We start from the raw sequence: 9,503 nt of genomic DNA on the forward strand, positions 1-9,503 counted from the left end.
TAAGGTCAAGTGAGTTTAGATTTTGACTACACTGTTCTTGAGCTTGGGCCTGAAATTCTGAATCAACTACCTAAATTGTACCTTTACTTGTGTCGCAAACAAGAAAACAATATTCAAATTAGGGAGTACAGTATGGTAGTACAAGGCAAGATTAGCTGTATAAGTAGGTTAGATGCATACCTTTAGTTCCTTTCTACAATCTAGAAATGGTGCTGCACATTCCAACTGCCGTGACCACACTCCATTATTATAATCACCCTGTTATTTTCAACAGACAATCAAACTCAAGGAATTTCGTTGGTTGGAGGGTGGCGGAGATGGAGAGATGAATAGAGTTAACAATGAACAAAAGCAAGGAGCCTTGGAATTGCCACCTCCAATTACAACAAGAAAATCACCTGTTCTGCTCGTGAAAAAGGTAAAATTTAGGACTGCATGTTTAGAAGTTCTGCTAAACACTAGATAAATATGATAGAGACACAGAAAGAACCTGCATTTCAGGACATTTGTAAAGCGAATTGATTTCCTTGTTACGAATAAGGACTAAAGTAAAACATGAAGGAAGACATTAGTAGTTAGATTAGCTTCCATGCTATAAAAAGAGAAAATATGGCAAAATAAACTCAAGAAGCAAACAAAAGAAAACCACAGGATGCCATCCACGTTAATGAGTCAGAAACTTTCAAAATAGATTCCTTATGTAAATTGGAAAGGAATTCATCCATTCGTTACGCAATAATTCTCGACAAACTTTTTGGATAAACTATCAATTAAAAGCGATAAATTCAAAATAAACAAAATGCAAATCAAAATCAATAAGCGAATCAAACAAAGAAATATTACCTCAATTCAGATCACAGCATCGTCCTGAAAGAAAATATTCCTACTGACCGAGAGAATTGGTTGAAATACAGAAAACCAGATCCAATTTAAAACTCTATCTAATCGGATATCTCAACAAGAAGGTGAGGAGAGAGAGAGAGATCAAATATCCAGGAAAAGAGGAAACCAGGAACCCTAGACCTAGATAGAAATCTTCCCTTGCTTCCCTTCCCTCCTCATCTGAGAGGAGAGAAGAAGTAAGCTAAACAAAAATAGATGAAAAGGATGAAGCTTTAGAGTGTAATTTTAGCCTGGAATATGTTTATGGTAACTGATAGCACATGTTCGGCCTCGAGCTGTTGCCCAGAAAAGCTCGAATTCAATCAAGAATTGAGTCGATTGACATGCAAAGTTGTATTCAGTTCGCGGGAAGTTATGGAACAGAAAGAAGTTCAATTCCTGGAGTTGGGGATCGTGTCCGGAACCATTTGATTGAAATACTATGTTTGATAGAAGAAAAAAAAAAAGAAAAACTGCATCGGCCTATGTCGTTTTTCTCGAAGTCATTTGGCGGGCAAATGGGGTGAGCAATCGATTTATTCAGATAAAAACCGAACCGAATAAACAACTTAAATCCAAACCCAACTAATGAAAAAAAAAAGTAAAATAACCAAATCGGAATTTTTTATTTGTTTTCAGTATTTTGGTTAAAATCGAACTTTTTTAATTATTATTATTATTATTATTATTATTATTATTATTATTATTATTATTATTATTATTATTATTATTATTATTATTATTATTATTATTATTGTATAATATATAATAGGGTAAATCTCTTAAACTATTTCTATTGTTTATCAAATTGACAAACGTTAATTTCCCATCACACTGGATTCACACGTGACGTCACATGAGTGGTAATTATTTTAAAATTTCTAAAATATCCTTATTGTAGCGGCGGTGATGATTTTAATATCGTTGTCGCAAGCCATGGCAACTGGTTTTCAATTTCGAATCCAGTACTAATGACAGTCCGTTGTTTTCCGATTCCGAATCCTGTACAACAAAACCCGTGGTTTCGGTCTCCAGCATTCGTAAGCTTAAGTTAACATGAGCAGTCATCATGAGCTCTTTTGTCCACATCCACTGTAGAGAGAGAGAATCACAGTTCCTCACTTTGTCTTGGGCATCTTCACTTATCGGTGGTAGTGATGAAATTATTAGTATTTGTCAATTTCAAAAAAAATATATTTATTGAGTTGACACTTGATACGTATGGGTCTATGAGAGTGTTTTGTAAGTTGGAGACAGACTCTTATTTGGAGTGGGATTCTAGGTGTAGTAGGATTAGATTGAAATTAGTATGATGGAGAACTAATCCCAATCAGTAATAAGAATTGTTAGAATCCTGGTCATCTCTGAATGGAGAATATAAAAACCACATAGTGGTTTTGGATCCATCACTGTTGGCCCCAAGATCCAGAGAGACCAGTGAACTCAAAGATCTAACAAAGAAATAAGTCTAATAACTTGGATCTGATTTCTTGTTTTTGTTTCATTGTTCATCGATTGAATGAGTCTTATAACTTGCAATTGATATCAGAGCCATACTTATTAATTGATGAATGGCTTCATCAGAATTTTGTTGCGTCTTGGTTTTAACAAAATTTCGATTTGTCTCTAGTTGATATGTCTGAACAAGACTCTTGATTGATTCATCTTTATTAGATTTGACGATTTGTCTTGAAAGTTGTGGGTAATCGCTTGAACATCCGTCGTTTTTTTTCCTTTCTTTTGGGATTTTAATTGGAAAGACTAGTTTACAGCCAGTTGGATTTTTAATCGATTAATCTTCCTTGTCATCTATAGCCTTTATAACCAATGGGTATGAATAATGATTGTCGCTCTTAGTTTTTTAACCATTTGTTTGTATTGAATTTGCTGTGAAGGGGTTTTTTTTCTCATCAAAGCAAAAGGTTTAAAAATTAATAATAAATAAAAGAAAAGGGGGCGAAATATTTTAACTTGCCGCTGTGAATTGCTTTTTACCCTTCGATTAATTTAAGTATTCAAAAGGCAAAGATAATTTAAGTATTCAAAATCCTTTTCAAAAGGTAAAGATAACGCCCTTGGATTTCGTCAGTCTATTCAGCATTTCTAATAGGACTGAATCTTGTTATTTTGACCCGATTTAGATCCTTCTATTTTTGTCTTAGTTATCTGAATTCTTGTGTAAACCCAAATTGATTTATCTGAAATATTATTTGTTCCTTTTATTTCTCTTTTTAGCATTAAATTCTATTGCCTCCTTAAGCTTAAGATGAATTATTTGATGCATTTGTTAATATTCTATTTCTGTTTTATATGCTTAGAGGGAAGGTATACATTTAGACTACATCATTGTTTGAAATTTGGGGACATTTAGTAAATTGATGGTGCCAAAGTGCTTGAAGTTTATGACATGATAACCAAGAGTTCAATCCCTTAATTGTTATTTTAAGAACTTTAACGTATGTTGTGATTACCATTCCTTCTTTATTCTTGTTATGGTTAGCCCAAAGGCAACACCTAATATTGTGATAAAGGTGGAATGAGACAAGGGAGGAAAGTATATGGTGTGTAAGTGAACTTCTTAAGCCCAAAGGAATAAGAGGAGACCATATACATTCATATATAGAACTTGCCTTGTTTGAGCAATATTTATTCATTGAAAATGATTATGTGGCTATTTATCTTAGCCCAAAGGAAGGGGTAGATAAGTCATAGGCATCTAGATGTGATGCATGATGTATGGACTTTAGATATAAATATACTCCCTTGACATCATGATTGCTTAGTTTTTTTTTAAATAATGATTAATTTGATGGTTTAAAATTGCAATTGATGTGAACACTTTTGCAGGACCTAATCAGCATTACCCTATTCAGCTTCTCACCAATAATAACTGTAAGAGATGGAGAGGCCAATTGGAATCCTACTTAGGAATTCGAGAAATAGACTTTTGTCTCACCCAACTTGAGTCATCTGAGCCTGCTCCTAATGCTTCCGAGGCACTTAGAACAAGATACACCACTGGCACAAAGCAAATAAATTAGTACTCTTGATAGTTCAGAACACTATCTCTGAACCTCGTAGACCCGGGATTCTCATTTTGAACACTACCAAAGATACACTTGACAACATAGAGGCACAGTTTGCTTGATCAACCAAAGCCCTCACAATGAACTTGTTCACACAATTCTTCACTCTTGAGCCTAGAATGAATGTTAGAGTGATGAATTTTTTGTGTATGCAGTCATGTCAAAGTTATCAAAATCCTTTGAGACCTTTGCGGTAAACTTTAATACAAGTGCAGCAAAATGGACTATCAATGAGATGATAAATCAATGTGTTCTAGAAGAAGAAAAGCAGAAAAGAAAAAAATAGAATCTACTCATTTCACTTCCTTGGGTCCTAAAAGGAAACCCTTCAAGAAAGGTCCAAAAAAGAACGATGAGGGAAAAAAGAAATATAAGAAGGGTAAAAAGGTGTCACCCACCAAACAACCTGAACCGAATCCGACTGTCATTGAGCCAACCACCAGTGTGGATGAGGTGATATATTACTATTTCAAAATGCTTGGACATTTCATAAGCGATTGTCAAAAAGTTGAAACAGAAGAAAAAGAAACAAGACATTTCTTATGTAATCTCTGAAGTAAATTTTTTAGACACCCCATCTGATGTCTGGGTTGTTGACTATGGTTGTACAATTCATGTTGCTAATTGTGTACAGGGGTTCCAGAATCTAAGAAGAATTGATGATGGAGAGGAGATACTAATATATACAGGAGATGCACATAAAGTGAAGGCAACTGGCATAGGAACCTTTAAATTAGTCTTAGATACGGGATATGTTTTACATTTATTAGATACTTTATTTGTACCCGCTATGAAGCGCAATCTTCTTTCTATTTCTAGATTGGATACAATTGGATATTCCTTTCATTTTGCTTTCGGTACTTTGTCAATCTTACATGATGCAAATATTATTGGTTCAGGTGTTCTTCATAATGGATTATATCTGTTAAATTTGAATAGGTCGAGTGCATGTTTCCTTGCTAGAAATGATGTTATGTTGATAAATGAAAATGGTAAAAGAAAAATGCAATGTGATAATTCTTCCCTATTATGGCATAGAAGGTTAGGACACATTTTTAAGGAGATATTGGAACGACTTGTCAAAGATGATATTTTGCTTGCGCTAGATTTCAGTGACCTTAATGTTTGCATAGACAGTTTGAAAGGAAAAATGATAAGAAAACCCTTTCCTAAGGGTATTAGGTCAAACTCTCTTTTAGAACTTATTCACTCTGATGTATGTGGCCCTTTTAGGCATATTGCATGAGGTGGACAAAAATATTTTGTGACTTTTATTGATGATTACTCAAAATTTGGATACATATACTTGGTGGAACACAAGTCTGATGCATTAGAAATGTTCAAAATTTATAAAGTTGAAGTTGAAAAGCAGCTAGAAAAACAAATCAAAGCAATAAGATCTGATAGGGGAGGAGAATATGATAGTTTTGATGCATTTCTTCAAGATCATGGGATTGTCCATCAAACCACAATATCTGGGACTCCACAACAAAATGGAGCTGCATAAAGGAAAAATAGGACATTGATGGACATGGTGCGTAGTATGATTGCTGGATCAACCCTACTTGAATCCTTTTGGGCAGAAGCACTCAAAATGGCTAAGTACATTGAAAACTCCATTCGAACTTTGGACTGGCAGGAAACCTAGCTTAAATCATCTTCATGTTTGGGGTTGTGAAGCAGTGGCAAGATTAACAAACCTGGTCTACCTAAAACTGCTAGCAGGGCAATTAAGTGTGTGTTCATGGGGTACCTTGAAAGATCTAAGGGTTATCAATTGATTGAATCGTCTAACCTAAGCAGTGCAATTTTTTAGTCTAGAGATGTGGAATTTCTACATTCTAAGGGAGAGGACAAGTAAAATTTGAAGAACTCTCAGAGTTCAAACCTTCATCTGTTGAATCTATTAATCCTACTGCAATTGCTAGAGAAGAACCTTAACGCTCCCAAAGAGTGAGAATGTCTGCCATATCAGATGATTTTCTAGTGTATTTATCTGGCTCATCTATTGATGATGTTACAGATCCAAATAGTTTTTTCTGAAACTCTAACTCATAAAAATTCAAATGATTGGATGTTGGCAATGCAAGAAGAAAATGAGATCCATAGAACAAAATTTTGTATGGGAATTGGTTGACCTCCCTGTAGGTGCAAAGTCCATTGGTTGTAAGTGGGTTTTTAATACTAAGCGAGGCTCAAGTGATCAAATTGAAAAACATAAAGCGAGACTCGTAGCCAAGGGTATATTCAAAAGGAGGGTATTGATTATAATGAGATTTTTTTTCCTGTCTCAAGAAAGGACTCTCTTAGAATATTATTAGTGCTTGTGGCACATTTTGATTATGAATTACATCAAATGGATGTAAAAACAACATTTTTAAATGGTGATTTAAAAGAAATTATTTACATGGACCAACCTGAGGGATTTGAAGCCAAAGGATATGAAAGACAGGTATGCAAGTTGAACAAATCATTGTATAGACTCAAACAAACTTCTAGACAATGGTATCGTAAATTTCATGGCATTATCACTGAGTTCGGATTTAAGGAGAACACTGCCGACAATTGCATTTACACCAAGACCAGTGGGAGTAACATTATATTTTTAATACTATACGTAGATGATATCCTCTTGGCTTCTAATGATCTAGCATTGTTACTTAATACTAAGACCTTCTTGTCTAAGCCTTTTGACATGAAGGATCTTGGAGAAGCCTCATATGTTTTGGGTATTCAAATTCGGCGTAATAGACGTATGAGAATGCTGGGATGGGATTATCACAAGAAGGGTATATAAAGAAAGTGCTAGAAAGGTTTGGGATGGCAAATTGTAAATCTAGTGAATCTCCTGCTGTTAAAGGAGACAAACTGCATAAGGGGCAATGTCTGCAGAATGATTTAGAATGCAAAGAAATGACAAACATTCCTTATGCCTCTATTGTTGGTAGTATCATGTATATCATGAATTGCACCCGTCTGGATATTTGCTTTGCTACTGGTTTGCTTGGTAGGTTTTAACATAATCTTGGAATGGATCAATGAAAGGCTGCTAAAAAGGTTTTAAGATACTTGCAATGAACTAAGCACTTCGTGTTAGTTTTCAGCCAAGTAGACCAATTGGAGATTATGGGATATGCTAACTCAGACTTTAAAGGTGATCTTGATACTCAAGTGTCCACTTCAAGATACATTTTCACTCTTGCCAGTGGTGTTATTTCTTGGAGAAGTCATAAGCAATAATCTACATCTCTCTCTACAATGGAAGTTGAATATGTCTCATGTTGTGAAGCTGCAAGGCATGCTTCTTGGCTTAAAACTTTCATCATTGATTTGATTGTGGTGGATTTCATTCATAGACCTCTTTAGATTTATTGTGATAACACTACTGCCATACATTTAACTAAAGAGGCACGTCATCATGCGCGATCAGAGCACATAAAGGTCCAATATCATTATGTCAAAGAAAAAGTTATTGAAAATGAATTAATAGTCTCTTACATGCCCACTGAAAACATGCTAGTTGACCCTTTGACTAAGGGTTTACCTATCAAACCCTTCCAACATCATGTATCCAATATGGGTGTAATAGATGCTAGTGAATTATTTTGATTAATGGGAGCATCATGTTCACCTTGTTTTGTTTTGACATTGATATCGCTTAATGTTCATTAATGATGATGATTCATTTGATATTTTATAATTTGTTCAAAAATATATATGTGAATGTTTGATTTACCACATGGGAGTTTAACTATCCATGTAAATTTGATGGCTTGGGCATTCATGGTGACTAGACATCACCTATTAAGCCCTCACCGGATGAAATTCTTGCTGAAAGTAGCATTCTTGACCACATGGTTTGACATCCAAATGACATGTGTTTGATCAACTAATTGACACATAAAGTTTAGTGACTATATTTGAAGAAGCCCTTGATGGCTTCCCAAACCACCATTCACACTTTTGTTTTGGCCCGTAGAAGGTATGCTTATAGATGCTTTGACCATGGAAATGAGTCATTACTGCATAATAGCGTAAGTCTGTCCTATTTGGGCATTTGTAAGGATATTAAAAATGGGACTGATTTGATCTTGCACTCTCATAACACATATGCTGTTTTTTTCTTTATGAGTGGCCACTCGATTTCAAAAAAATAATTGTTTCAACCCAATGAATGTTTTGTTTCAAAACTTTTTTTTAACTGTGACAAACAGTGGGAGATTGATAGTATTTGTCAATTTCAAAAAAAAAATTATTTATTGGGTTGACACTTGATACGTATGGATCTATGAGAGTGTTTTGTAAGTTGGAGATAGACTCCTATTTGGAGTGGGATTCTAAGTGTGGTAGGACTGGATTGAGATTAGTTTGATGAGGAACTAATCTCAATCAGTGATAAGAATTGTTAGAGTCCTGGTCACCTCTGGATGGGGGTTATAAAAACCACATAGTGGTTTTGGATCCATCACTGTTGGCCCTAATATCCAGAGAGACAAGTGAACTCAAAGAGCTAACAAAAAAAGAAACACACTACAAGCATTCAACAAAATGGCCAGAACAACACAGAGCGGAATCCAAACGGGTACGACTTTTGGATCTGATTTCTTATTTTTGTTTCATTGTTCATCGATTGAATGAATCTTATAGCTTGCAATTTTGTTTCACTATTCATCGATAGAACGAGTATTATTAGAGAGAACAAAGGGATCCACTACTGGAGAGGTCCGCAGCAGTGGTGGTGATGAAATAGGGGCGAAAGGGAGAGAGTGCCGCTATTGCAACAACGGTTATGAGGAGGCGACAGACGGTGGATTCAACGTAGTTAATCGATCTTCTTCGATTTCTGAATGAATCTTGTGGTCCTGGAGGGCGCTGAATAGTTGGTCGTCGAAGACCTCAAGAGACTTAACTACGCCATGCCGACAGCAACCACGTTGTTGGTCTGAGACAGCTCTTGGGCATCAACATCAGCTGCCAGTATGGGTGAATACCGTGGCCAGACTCGGATCTCTTCATCAGAGAAGCCGCTGCAAAGGAACTTCCTCGCGAGGACGAGGGAGAAAACGTAAGAGGAATGGCCTTTGAGGGTGGAGATAAATTGACAGCGGGTAGTTGAAGATAGTTCCTGCTGCTGCTGATGTTGTAGGCGGTGGTGGTGGAAGGATAATTGTGAGGTGAGGGAAGGGACGGACAGTAAGCTGAACTGAGAAGAGAGAGATGGAATCTGAGTGAAGGTGATTAGACTAAGGTTGTATTCGTTACAAAGGCCAGAGCTGAGCTGAGCTAGCTCTCTCATCAGTCCGCATACGTTCTCTCAACTCCCTACTTTCAATCTCTAGCCAAAACGTCAGTCTCCTTGCCTTCTCCCATTACTGTTACAGAGGCCAGAGCTGAGCTAAATGTTCTTGAATTGCCCCCTCCCAGATCTGAAAATTTTTTTGGTTAAAAGTGTTGCTTACTAACAAACCGGGTTTTGATCCCTGATTTTGCTCACATAATTGCAACAGTCCTTGGTATATGACTCTGCCTTTCCTG

General features: G+C 36.0%; 1 protein-coding gene across 23 annotated transcripts in view; it reads right to left on the minus strand.

The window, feature by feature from the left end:
* LOC104585839 (uncharacterized) overlaps positions 1-1,396 on the minus strand; it is a 145,736-nt gene extending 144,340 nt beyond the window's left edge. For 12 of the 23 annotated variants that reach the window (XM_088903670.1, XM_088903668.1, XM_088903671.1 and 9 more), the window contains exons 1-3: positions 844-1,392; positions 399-490; positions 181-258 (exon numbers count right to left, since the gene is read on the minus strand). The gene's annotated coding sequence lies outside the window, so the exon portion shown is untranslated. Of the gene's footprint in view, positions 1-180; positions 259-398; positions 544-843 lie in introns of all 23 variants that reach the window. The other 11 variants (XM_088903687.1, XM_088903684.1, XM_088903688.1 and 8 more) reach the window with 4 other exon arrangements.
* Positions 1,397-9,503: the final 8,107 nt, after the last annotated feature.

This window comes from Nelumbo nucifera, chromosome 4, assembly GCF_055504915.1.
Source record: "Nelumbo nucifera cultivar China Antique chromosome 4, China Antique-T2T, whole genome shotgun sequence".
Taxonomy (NCBI): domain Eukaryota; kingdom Viridiplantae; phylum Streptophyta; class Magnoliopsida; order Proteales; family Nelumbonaceae; genus Nelumbo; species Nelumbo nucifera.